Genomic DNA, 13,318 nt, shown 5'->3' with positions numbered 1-13,318 from the left:
GATATTTAGAAAGGTATTTTTCAGATGATGATGGGTGAACTACTATGGCCTGAGATGATGATTTAGAAGAGGTCTATTTCCAGAAAAGCTGGTTTATAGTGCATGGCTAAACCAGACATTTGGATTTGGACAAAAGCTAAGAAGTTCAATAAGATATTTGCAAAAAAGTCTTGCTCTGCCAAATGCTGACTACCCACCCAGAATTACATCTTCCAGCCACAAACAGGTTAACCACTCCAGATTCTGTCTAAGATTAGTATAATTTGCTTTTGTTAACCACTCCAGATTTTGTCTAAGATTAATATAGTTTGCTTTTATCAACATCCCACTCTTAAAGAAAAAAAATCATCATTTTTGTCACATTGTTTGTGAGTGTTTTAATGTAGTAATGTTGATTTGATGCTTTACTTCTGAATTTTAAAACAAATAAATACTTGAATTTTCAATGAATTCTTGGATTAGAGAGATGTGGTGCTAGAAGTATTTAATTTACAACTCAGCTGGAGATTGAACCCAGAATCTCTTGTTTCATAGACAACCGCCTTATCCATTGGCCCACGAAGTCCAATGCTTTTGCAATTAAATTTAAACATTAATATCTTTAAACGTTTGTAGAACTTATTCATTGGGCCAAGGAGTGCTGTGTTTTTATGATTTAAAATTAAAAAAAATATATATTAGTATTAAGAACAACATAAGGGCCCTACCGGGTTTGAACCGGTGACCTCTTGATCTGCAGTCAAATGCTCTACCTCTGAGCTAAAAACCCTTAAATGCTAAACTGGACACTTTTCCAACTATGGCTTCTACAAAAAATTTAGTTAATAGCATTTATGTTTATAATCAGAACTTCAATAAGCAAATGCTTTAATCTGTTGGAAAAATAGCATTTTAAGCGGCTCTTTTGTGGTACAATTATTAGTCGGGTCCACTTCCGATTTGGGTCTTGTCAAAGTGAATTCGGGTTCTTCGTAGTGAGACGAAGAGATTGATATATTGTACACTCAAAACGGATAATGGGTGAATGATATAATGATTCTCAAAGTAGACCCATTGATCGAGTTGGAAATATGAAGGGAAAAAGATGAGTTTTGTCCCACATTGATTTGGGAAGTAGATTTGCACCACTATTTATACAAGTGTCTTTTATAGGCTTATTGAATTGTATAGCGTAGATGTTTTCTCTACTGTAAGTATATATATATATATATATATATATATATTATTTTCGTAAATCGACTTGGTTCATTATTTTCCAACATGCTTGTCTAATAGAAGAGGAGCATAATATAAAGTTAACCGCAGCTTCTAGTTTCCTCTTGTCACAAGAAAGGTTGTTTGCAGATTTGGAACATGAGATTTTTAGTTTACAAAGCAAGCAAAATTCCATTCCTTTTTTTTTTTTATTTGAAAGGTTTAGTTAACGATAATATTGGATTTCTTTACTCAACAAAGTTGTGAAATAGATTACACAAGTATGTCGGTTGGGATAGTACCATCCAATTTCTTGATGCGCTGCTGCCTCTTGGATGGCATAAATTCGTGCCAATGTCACTTCCCTTAGTTGAAAAGGAAATGAAGATAGATACAAGTAAAAGGAGAAGTAGAAATAGGGTGGCGGAAAAAGTTGTTTCTATCCTGATAGACAAGAAAGACAATCTGATTTTCAGAGATGAGAATCTGAGCCCTTGAACAAGTATAACACCGCTAATGCTAATGGCAGAGATATTATAAGAGAACAAGTACAACACAACACTGCTCAATCTGAGGAATTTCACTCAGCTTTGTTGTGTGCTTCAGTAGCGATATCTACAAGAAAATGGGATAAGAGATGATATTTAGAAAGGTATTTTTCAAATAATGATGGGTGAACTACTATGGCCTGAGATGCTGACTTAGAAGAGGTCTATTTTCAGGAAAGTTGGTTTATGGTGCATGCAAAACCAGACATTTGGATTTGGACAATAGCTAAGAAGTTCAATAAGATATTTGCAAAAAAGTCTTGCTCTGCCAAATGCTGACTACCCACCCAGAACTTACATATTCCAGCCACAAACAGGTTAACCACCTCCGATTTTGTCTAAGATTAGTATAATTTGCTTTTATTAACCACTCCAGATTTTGTCTAAGATTAAAATAGTTTGCTTTTATCAACATCTCATTCCTAAAGAAAAAAAATCATCATTTTTGTCACATTTTATGTGACTATTTTAATGTAGTAATGTTGATTTGATGCTTTACTTCTGAATTTTAAAACAAATAAATACTTGAAGTTTTTATGAATTCTTGGCGTACAAAGATGTGGTGAAAGAAATGTTTAAATTACGACTCCGCTGGGGATCGAACCCAGAATCTCTGGTTTCGTAGACCAACGCCTTATCCATTGGGCCACGAAGTCCAATGCTTTTGCAATTAAATTTAAACATTAATATCTTTAAACGTTTGTAGAACTTATTCATTAGGCCAAGGAGTGCTGTGTTTTTATGATTTAAAATTAAAAAATAAATAAATAAAATTAATATTAGGAACAACATAAGGGCCCTACTGGGTTTGAACCGGTGACCTCTTAATCTGCAGTCAAATGCTTTACCACTGAGCTAAAGACCCTTAGATGCTAAATTGGACATTTTTCCAACTATGACTTCTACAAAAAATTTAGTTAATTGCATTTATGTTGATAATCAGAACTTCAATAAGCAAATGCTTTAATCTGTTGGAAAAATTGCATTTTAAGTGGCTATTTTGTTGTACAATTATCAGGGGGGTCCACTTCCGATTTGGGTCTTGTCAAAGTGGATTCGGGTTCTTCGTAGTGAGACGAAGAGATTGATATATTGTACACTCAAAACGGATAATGGGTGAATGATATATTGATTCTCAAAGTAGACCCATTGATCGAGTTGGAAAAATGAAGGGAAAAAGATGAGATTTTGTCCCACATTGATTTGGGAAGTAGACTTTCACCACTATTTATACAAGGGTCTTTTATTGGATTATTGAATTGCATAGCATAGATGTTTTCTCTCCTGTGAGTATATATATATTATATTATTTTCGTAAATCGACTTGGTTCATTAGTTTTCCAACATGCTTGTCTAATAGAACAGGGGTATAAATTAAAGTTAACCGCAGCTTTTTGTTTCCTCTTGTCGCAAGAAAGGTTGTTTGCAGATTAGGAACATGAGATTTTTAGTTTACAAAGCAAGCAAAATTGCATTCCTTTTTTTTATTTGAAAGGTTTAGTTAATGATAATATTGGATTTCTTTACTCAACAAAGTTGTGAAATAGATTACACAAGTATGTCGGTTGGGATAGTACCATCCAATTTCTTGATGCGCTGCTGCCTCTTGGATGGCTTAAATTCGTGCCAACGTCACTACCCTTAGTTGAAAAGGAAATGAAGATAGATACAATTAAAAGGAGAAGTAGAAATAGGATGGCGGAAAAAGTTGTTTCTATCCTGATAGACAAGAAAGACAATCCGATTTTCAGAGATGAGAATCTGAGTCCTAGAACAAGTACAACACCGGTAATGCTAATGGCAGAGATATTATAAGAGAACAAGTAAAACACCTCACTGCTTAATCTGTCGAATTTCACTCAGCTTTCTGCACCAATGTTGTGTGCTTTAGTGGCGATATCTACAAGAAAATGGGCAAAAGTTAGCATAAGAGATGATATTTAGAAAGGTATTTTTCAAACAATGATGGGTGAACTACTATGGCCTGAATGCTGATTTAGAAGAGGTCTATCTTCAGAAAAGTTGGTTTATGGTGCATGCTAAACCAGACATTTGGATTTGGACAATAGCTAAGAAGTTCAATAAGATATTTGCAAAAAAGTCTTGCTCTGCCAAATGCTGACTACCCACCCAGAACTTACATATTCCAACGACGAACAGGTTAACCACCTCCAGATTTTGTCTAAGATTAGTATAATTTGCTTTTATTAACCACTCTAGAATTTGTCTAAGATTAAAATAGTCTGCTTTTATCAACATCCCATTCCTAAAGAAAAAAAAATCATCATTTTTGTCACATTGTGTGTGAGTGTTTTATTGTAGTAATGTTGATTTGATGCTTTAATTTACTTCTGAATTTTAAAACAAATAAATACTTGAATTTTTTATGAATTCTTGGCCAACAAAGATGTGGTGAAAGAAATGTTTACATTACGACTCCACTGGGGATCGAACTCAGAATCTCTGGTTTCTTAGACCAGTGCCTTATCCATTAGGCCACGAAGTCCAATGCTTTTGCAATTAAATTTAAACATTAATATCTTTAAACGTTTGTAGAACTTATTTATTGGGCCAAGGAGTGTTGTGTTTTTATGATTTAAAATTAAAAAATAAATAAATTAAATTAATATTAGGAACAACATAAGGGCCCTACCGGGCTTGAACCGGTAACCTCTTGATCTGCAGTCAAATGCTTCGCCACTGAGCTAAAGACCCTTAGATGCTAAATTGGACATTTTTCCATCTATAATTTCAACAAAAAATTTAGTTAATTGCATTTATGTCGATAATCAGAACTTCAATAAGCAAATGCTTTAATCTGTTGGAAAAATTGCATTTTAAGTGGCTATTTTGTTGTACAATTATCAGTGGGGTCCACTTCCGATTTGGGTCTTGTCAAAGTGGATTCGGGTTCTTCGTAGTGAGACGAAGAGATTGATATATTGTACACTCAAAATGGATAATGGGTGAATGATATATTGATTCTCAAAGTAGACTCATTCATCGAGTTGGAAAAATGAAGGGAAAAAGATGAGATTTTTTCCCACATTGATTTGGGAAGTAGATTTGCACCACTATTTATACAAGGGTCTTTTATTTGCTTATTGAATTGTATAGCATAGATGTTCTCTCTCCTATGAGTATATATATATTATATTATTTTCGTAAATCAACTTGGTTCATTAGTTTTCCAACATGCTTGTCTAATAGAACAGGGGCATAAATTAAAGTTAACCGCAGCTTTTAGTTTCCTCAGGTCGCAAGAAAGGTTGTTTGCAGATAAGGAACATGAGATTTTTAGTTTACAAAGCAAGCAAAATTCCATTCCTTTTTTTTTTTATTTGAAAGGTTTAGTTAATGATAATATTGGATTTCTTTACTTAACAAATTTGTGAAATAGATTACACATGTATGTCGGTTGGGATAGTATCATCCAATTTCTTGATGCGCTGCTGCCTCTTGGATGGCTTAAATTCGTGCCAATGTCACTACCCTTAGTTGAAAAGGAAATGAAGATAGATACAAGTAAAAGGAGAAGTAGAAATAGGATGGCGGAAAAAATTGTATCTATCCTGATAGACAAGAAAGACAATCCAATTTTCAGAGATGAGAATCTGAGCCCTGGAACAAATACAACACTGCTAATGCTAATGGCAGAGATATTATAAGTGAACAAGTACAACACCTCACTGCTCAATCTGACGAATTTCACTTAGCTTTCTGCAACAATGCTGTGTGCTTCAGTAGCGATATCTACAAGAAAATGGGCAAAAGTTAGCATAAGAGATGATATTTAGAAAGGTATTTTTCAAATAATGATTCATGAACTACTATGGCCTGAGATGTTGATTTAGAAGAGGTCTATTTTTAGAAAAGTTGGTTTATGGTGCATGCTAAACAAGACATTTGGATTTGGACAATAGCTAAGAAGTTCAATAAGATATTTGCAAAAAAGTCTTGCTCTGCCAAATGCTGACTACCCACCCAGAACATACATATTCCACCCACAAACAGGTTAACCACCTCCAGATTTTGTCTAAGATTAGTATAATTTGCTTTTATTAACCACTCCAGATTTTGTCTAAGAATAAAATAGTTTGCTTTTACCAACATCCCATTCCTAAAGAAAAATTTATTAACCACTCCAGATTTTGTCTAAGAATAAAATAGTTTGCTTTTACCAACATCCCATTCCTAAAGAAAAAAAAAATCATCATTTTTGTCACATTGTGTGTGAGTATTTTAATGTAGTAATGTTGATTTAATGCTTTACTTCTGAATTTTAAAACAAATAAATACTTGAATTTTTTATGAATTCTTGGCCTACAAAGATGTGGTGAAAGAAATGTTTAAATTACAACTCCGTAGGGGATCGAACCCAGAATCTCTGGTTTCGTAAACCAGCGCCTTATCCATTGGGCCACGAAGTCCAATGCTTTTGTAATTAAATTTAAACATTAATATCTTTAAACGTTTGTAGAACTTATAAATTGGGCCTAGAAGTGTTGTGTTTTTATGATTTAAAATTAAAAAAAAAATAAATAAAATTAATATTAGGAACAACATAAGGGCCCTACCGTGTATGAACCGATGACCTCTTCATCTGCAGTCAAATGCTCTGCCATTGAGCTAAAGACCCTTAGATGCAAAATTGGACATTTTTCCATCCATAACTTCTACAAAAAATTTAGTTAATTGCATTTATGTTGATAATCAGAACTTCAATAAGCAAATGCTTTAATCTGTTGGAAAAATTGCATTCTAAGTGGCTATTTTGTTGTACAATTATCAGTGGGTTCCACTTCCGATTTGGGTCTTGTCAAAGTGGATTCGGGTTCTTCCTAGTGAGACGAAGAGATTGATATATTGTACACTCAAAACGGATAATGGGTGAATGATATATTGATTCTCAAAGTAGACCCATTGATCGAGTTGGAAAAATGAAGGGAAAAAGATGAGATTTTGTCCCACATTGATTTGGGAAGTAGATTTGCACCACTATTTATACAAGGGTCTTTTATTGGCTTATTGAATTGTATAGCATAGATGTTCTCTCTCCTATGAGTATATATATATTATATTATTTTCGTAAATCGACTTGGTTCATTAGTTTTCCAACATGCTTGTCTAATAGAACAGGGGCATAAATTAAAGTTAACCAACCACAGCTTTTAGTTTCCTCTTGTCGCAAGAAAGGTTGTTTGCAGATTAGGAACATGAGATTTTTAGTTTACAAAGCAAGCAAAATTCCATTCCTTTTTTTTTTTATTTGAAAGGTTTAGGTAATGATAATATTGGATTTCTTTGCTCAACAAAGTTGTGAAATAGATTACACAAGTATGTCGGTTGGGATAGTATCATCCAATTTCTTGATGCGCTGTTGCCTCTTGGATGGCTTAAATTCGTGCCAATGTCACTACCCTTAGTTGAAAAGGAAATGAAGATAGATACAAGTAAAAGGAGAAGTAGAAATAGGATGGCGGAAAAAGTTGTATCTATCCTGATAGACAAGAAAGACAATCCGATTTTCAGAGATGAGAATCTGAGCCCTGGAACAAGTATAACACCGCTAATGCTAATGGCAGAGATATTATAAGAGAACAAGTACAACACCTCACTGCTCAATCTGACGAATTTCACTCAGCTTTCTGCAACAATGCTGTGTGCTTCAGTAGCGATATCTACAAGAAAATGGGCAAAAGTTAGCATAAGAGATGATATTTCGAAATGTATTTTTCAAACAATGATGGGTGATCTACTATGGCCTGAGATGCTGATTTAGAAGAGGTCTGTTTTCAGAAAAGTTGGTTTATGGTGCATGCTAAACCAGACATTTGGATTTGGACAATAGCTAAGAAGTTCAATAAGATATTTGCAAAAAAGTCTTGCTCTGCCAAATGCTGACTACCCACCCAGAACTTACATATTCCAGCCACAAACAGGTTAACCACCTCCAGATTTTGTCTAAGATTAGTATAATTTGCTTTTATTAACCACTCCAGATTTTGTGTAAGATTAAAATAGTTTGCTTTTATCAACATCCCATTTCTAAAGAAAAAAAAATTATCATTTTTGTCACATTGTGTGTGAGTATTTTAATGTAGTAATGTTGATTTGATGCTTTACTTCTGAATTTTAAAACAAATAAATACTTGAAGTTTTTATGAATTCTTGGCGTACAAAGATGTGGTGAAAGAAATGTTTAAATTACGACTCCGCTGGGGATCGAACCCAGAATCTCTGGTTTCGTAGACCAACGCCTTATCCATTGGTCCACGAAGTCCAATGCTTTTGCAATTAAATTTAAACATTAATATCTTTAAACGTTTGTAGAACTTATTCATTGGGCCAAGGAGTGCTGTGTTTTTATGATTTAAAATTAAAAAATAAATAAATAAAATTAATATTAGGAACAACATAAGGGCCCTACCGGGTTTGAACCAGTGACCTCTTGATCTGCAGTCAAATGCTCTACCACTAAGCTAAAGACCCTTAGATACTAAGTTGGACATTTTTCCAACTATGACTTCTACAAAAAATTTAGCTAATTGCATTTGTGTTGATAATCAGAACTTCAATAAGCAAATGCTTTAATCTGTTGGAAAAATTGCATTTTAAGTGGCTATTTTGTTGTACAATTATCAGTGGGATCCACTTCCGATTTGGGTCTTGTCAAAGTGGATTCGGGTTCTTCGTAGTGAGACGAAGAGATTGATATATTGTACACTCAAAACGGATAATGGGTGAATGATATATTGATTCTCAAAGTAGACCCATTGATCGAGTTGGAAAAATGAAGGGAAAAAGATGAGATTTTGTCCCACATTGATTTGGGAAATAGATTTGCACCACTATTTATACAAGGGTCTTTTATTAGCTTATTGAATTGTATAACATAGATGTTCTCCCTCCTGTGAGTATATATATATTATATTATTTTCGTAAATCCACTTGGTTCATTAGTTTTCCAACATGCTTGTCTAATAGAACAGGGGTATAAATTAAAGTTAACCGCAGCTTTTAGTTCCCTCTTGTCGCATGAAAGGTTGTTTTCAGATTAGGAACATGAGATTTTTAGTTTACAAAGCAAGCAAAATTCCATTCCTTTTTTTTATTTGAAAGGTTTAGTTAATGATAATATTGGATTTCTTTACTCAACAAAGTTGTGAAATAGATTACACAAGTATGTCGGTTGGGATAGTACCATTAAATTTCTTGATGCGCTGCTGCCTCTTGGATGGCTTAAATTCGTGCCAATGTCACTACCCTTAGTTGAAAAGGAAATGAAGATAGATACAAGTAAAAGGAAAAGTAGAAATAGCATGGCGGAAAAAGTTGTTTCTATCCTGATAGACAAGAAAGACAATCCGATTTTCAGAGATGAGAATCTAAGCCCTGGAACATGTACAACACCGCTAATGCTAATGGCAGAGATATTATAAGAGAAAAAATACAACACCTCACTGCTCAATCTGACGAATTTCACTCAGCTTTCTGCAATAATGTTGTGTGCTTCAGTTGCGATATCTACAAGAAAATAGGCAAAAGTTAGCATAAGAGATGATATTTAGAAAGGTATTTTTCAAATAATGATTCGTGAACTACTATGGCCTGAGATGTTGATTTAGAAGAGGTCTATTTTTAGAAAAGTTAGTTTATTGTGCATGCTAAACAAGACATTTGGATTTGGACAATAGCTAAGAAGTTCAATAAGATATTTGCAAAAAAGTCTTGCTCTGCCAAATGCTGACTACCCACCCAGAACTTACATATTCCAGCCACAAACAGGTTAACCACCTCCAGATTTTGTCTAAGATTAGTATAATTTGCTTTTATTAACCACTCCAGATTTTGTCTAAGATTAAAATAGTTTGCTTTTATCAACATCCCATTCCTAAAGAAAAAAAAATCATCATTTTTGTCACATTGTGTGTGAGTATTTTAATGTAGTAATGTTGATTTGATGCTTTACTTCTGAATTTTAAAACAAATAAATACTTGAATTTTTAATGAATTCTTGGCCTACAAAGATGTGGTGAAAGAAATGTATAAATTACGACTCCGATGGGGATCGAATCCAGAATCTCTAGTTTTGTAAACCAGCGCCTTATCCATTGGGCCACGAAGTCCAATGCTTTTGCAATTAAATTTAAACATTAATATCTTTTAACTTTTGTAGAACTTATTCATTGGGCCAGGGAGTGTTGTGTTTTTATGATTTAAAATTTAAAAATAAATAAATAAAATTAATATTAGGAACAACATAAGGGCCCTACCAAGTTCGAACCGGTGACCTCTTGCTCTGCAATCAAATGCTCTGCCATTGAGCTAAAGACCCTTAGATGCAAAATTGGACATTTTTCCCTCTATGACTTCTACAAAAAATTTTGCTAATTGCATTTATGTTGATAATCAGAACTTCAATAAGCAAATGCTTTAATCTGTTGGAAAAATTGCATTTTAAGTGGCTATTTTGTTGTACAATTATCAGTGGGTTCCACTTCCGATTTGGGTCTTGTCAAAGTGGATTCGGGTTCTTCGTAGTGAGACGAAGAGATTGATATATTGTACACTCAAAACGGATAATGGGTGAATGATATATTGATTCTCAAAGTAGACCCATTGATCGAGTTGGAAAAATGAAGGGAAAAAGATGAGATTTTGTCCCACATTGATTTGGGAAATAGATTTGCACCACTATTTATACAAGGGTCTTTTATTAGCTTATTGAATTGTATAACATAGATGTTCTCCCTCCTGTGAGTATATATATATTATATTATTTTCGTAAATCGACTTGGTTCATTAGTTTTCCAACATGCTTGTCTAATAGAACAGGGGTATAAATTAAAGTTAACCGCAGCTTTTAGTTCCCTCTTGTCGCATGAAAGGTTGTTTTCAGATTAGGAACATGAGATTTTTAGTTTACAAAGCAAGCAAAATTCCATTCCTTTTTTTTATTTGAAAGGTTTAGTTAATGATAATATTGGATTTCTTTACTCAACAAAGTTGTGAAATAGATTACACAAGTATGTCGGTTGGGATAGTACCATTAAATTTCTTGATGCGCTGCTGCCTCTTGGATGGCTTAAATTCGTGCCAATGTCACTACCCTTAGTTGAAAAGGAAATGAAGATAGATACAAGTAAAAGGAAAAGTAGAAATAGCATGGCGGAAAAAGTTGTTTCTATCCTGATAGACAAGAAAGACAATCCGATTTTCAGAGATGAGAATCTAAGCCCTGGAACATGTACAACACCGCTAATGCTAATGGTAGAGATATTATAAGAGAAAAAATACAACACCTCACTGCTCAATCTGACGAATTTCACTCAGCTTTCTGCAATAATGTTGTGTGCTTCAGTTGCGATATCTACAAGAAAATAGGCAAAAGTTAGCATAAGAGATGATATTTAGAAAGGTATTTTTCAAATAATGATTCGTGAACTACTATGGCCTGAGATGTTGATTTAGAAGAGGTCTATTTTTAGAAAAGTTAGTTTATTGTGCATGCTAAACAAGACATTTGGATTTGGACAATAGCTAAGAAGTTCAATAAGATATTTGCAAAAAAGTCTTGCTCTGCCAAATGCTGACTACCCCACCCAGAACTTACATATTCCAGCCACAAACAGGTTAACCACCTCCAGATTTTGTCTAAGATTAGTATAATTTGCTTTTATTAACCACTCCAGATTTTGTCTAAGATTAAAATAGTTTGCTTTTATCAACATCCCATTCCTAAAGAAAAAAAAATCATCATTTTTGTCACATTGTGTGTGAGTATTTTAATGTAGTAATGTTGATTTGATGCTTTACTTCTGAATTTTAAAACAAATAAATACTTGAATTTTTAATGAATTCTTGGCCTACAAAGATGTGGTGAAAGAAATGTATAAATTACGACTCCGATGGGGATCGAATCCAGAATCTCTGGTTTTGTAAACCAGCGCCTTATCCATTGGGCCACGAAGTCCAATGCTTTTGCAATTAAATTTAAACATTAATATCTTTTAACTTTTGTAGAACTTATTCATTGGGCCAGGGAGTGTTGTGTTTTTATGATTTAAAATTTAAAAATAAATAAATAAAATTAATATTAGGAACAACATAAGGGCCCTACCAAGTTCGAACCGGTGACCTCTTGCTCTGCAGTCAAATGCTCTGCCATTGAGCTAAAGACCCTTAGATGCAAAATTGGACATTTTTCCCTCTATGACTTCTACAAAAAATTTTGCTAATTGCATTTATGTTGATAATCAGAACTTCAATAAGCAAATGCTTTAATCTGTTGGAAAAATTGCATTTTAAGTGGCTATTTTGTTGTACAATTATCAGTGGGTTCCACTTCCGATTTGGGTCTTGTCAAAGTGGATTCGGGTTCTTCGTAGTGAGACGAAGAGATTGATATATTGTACACTCAAAACGGATAATGGGTGAATGATATATTGATTCTCAAAGTAGACCCATTGATCGAGTTGGAAAAATGAAGGGAAAAAGATGAGATTTTGTCCCACATTGATTTGGGAAATAGATTTGCACCACCATTTATACAAGGGTCTTTTATTAGCTTATTGAATTGTATAACATAGATGTTCTCCCTCCTGTGAGTATATATATATTATATTATTTTCGTAAATCGACTTGGTTCATTAGTTTTCCAACATGCTTGTCTAATAGAACAGGGGTATAAATTAAAGTTAACCGCAGCTTTTAGTTCCCTCTTGTCGCATGAAAGGTTGTTTTCAGATTAGGAACATGAGATTTTTAGTTTACAAAGCAAGCAAAATTCCATTCCTTTTTTTTATTTGAAAGGTTTAGTTAATGATAATATTGGATTTCTTTACTCAACAAAGTTGTGAAATAGATTACACAAGTATGTCGGTTGGGATAGTACCATTAAATTTCTTGATGCGCTGCTGCCTCTTGGATGGCTTAAATTCGTGCCAATGTCACTACCCTTAGTTGAAAAGGAAATGAAGATAGATACAAGTAAAAGGAAAAGTAGAAATAGCATGGCGGAAAAAGTTGTTTCTATCCTGATAGACAAGAAAGACAATCCGATTTTCAGAGATGAGAATCTAAGCCCTGGAACATGTACAACACCGCTAATGCTAATGGCAGAGATATTATAAGAGAAAAAATACAACACCTCACTGCTCAATCTGACGAATTTCACTCAGCTTTCTGCAACAATGCTGTGTGCTTCAGTTGCGATATCTACAAGAAAATAGGCAAAAGTTAGCATAAGAGATGATATTTAGAAAGGTATTTTTCAAATAATGATTCGTGAACTACTATGGCCTGAGATGTTGATTTAGAAGAGGTCTATTTTTAGAAAAGTTAGTTTATTGTGCATGCTAAACAAGACATTTGGATTTGGACAATAGCTAAGAAGTTCAATAAGATATTTGCAAAAAAGTCTTGCTCTGCCAAATGCTGACTACCCACCCAGAACTTACATATTCCAGCCACAAACAGGTTAACCACCTCCAGATTTTGTCTAAGATTAGTATAATTTGCTTTTATTAACCACTCCAGATTTTGTCTAAGATTAAAATAGTTTGCTTTTATCA

General features: G+C 33.8%; 8 non-coding genes across 8 annotated transcripts; all 8 read right to left on the bottom strand.

The window, feature by feature from the left end:
* Window positions 1-697: 697 nt before the first annotated feature.
* TRNAC-GCA lies at window positions 698-769 on the bottom strand. The gene has a single exon. It is a non-coding gene; the product is annotated as a tRNA-Cys (tRNA).
* Window positions 770-2,325: 1,556 nt separating this feature from the next.
* On the bottom strand, window positions 2,326-2,398 carry TRNAR-ACG. The gene has a single exon. It is a non-coding gene; the product is annotated as a tRNA-Arg (tRNA).
* A 137-nt stretch (window positions 2,399-2,535) lies between these two features.
* TRNAC-GCA lies at window positions 2,536-2,607 on the bottom strand. The gene has a single exon. It is a non-coding gene; the product is annotated as a tRNA-Cys (tRNA).
* A 1,568-nt stretch (window positions 2,608-4,175) lies between these two features.
* Window positions 4,176-4,248, bottom strand: TRNAL-AAG. The gene has a single exon. It is a non-coding gene; the product is annotated as a tRNA-Leu (tRNA).
* Window positions 4,249-6,099: 1,851 nt separating this feature from the next.
* Window positions 6,100-6,172, bottom strand: TRNAR-ACG. The gene has a single exon. It is a non-coding gene; the product is annotated as a tRNA-Arg (tRNA).
* Window positions 6,173-7,952: 1,780 nt separating this feature from the next.
* TRNAR-ACG lies at window positions 7,953-8,025 on the bottom strand. The gene has a single exon. It is a non-coding gene; the product is annotated as a tRNA-Arg (tRNA).
* Window positions 8,026-8,162: 137 nt separating this feature from the next.
* TRNAC-GCA lies at window positions 8,163-8,234 on the bottom strand. Its single transcript has one exon. It is a non-coding gene; the product is annotated as a tRNA-Cys (tRNA).
* Window positions 8,235-11,645: 3,411 nt separating this feature from the next.
* On the bottom strand, window positions 11,646-11,718 carry TRNAC-ACA. Its single transcript has one exon. It is a non-coding gene; the product is annotated as a tRNA-Cys (tRNA).
* Between the last annotated feature and the right edge of the window lie 1,600 nt (window positions 11,719-13,318).

The sequence above is a fragment of the Ipomoea nil genome, unplaced genomic scaffold (assembly GCF_001879475.1).
Source record: "Ipomoea nil cultivar Tokyo-kokei standard unplaced genomic scaffold, Asagao_1.1 scaffold0878, whole genome shotgun sequence".
In the NCBI taxonomy this organism is placed as follows: domain Eukaryota; kingdom Viridiplantae; phylum Streptophyta; class Magnoliopsida; order Solanales; family Convolvulaceae; genus Ipomoea; species Ipomoea nil.
This window is presented reverse-complemented; position numbering and strand designations above follow the sequence as displayed.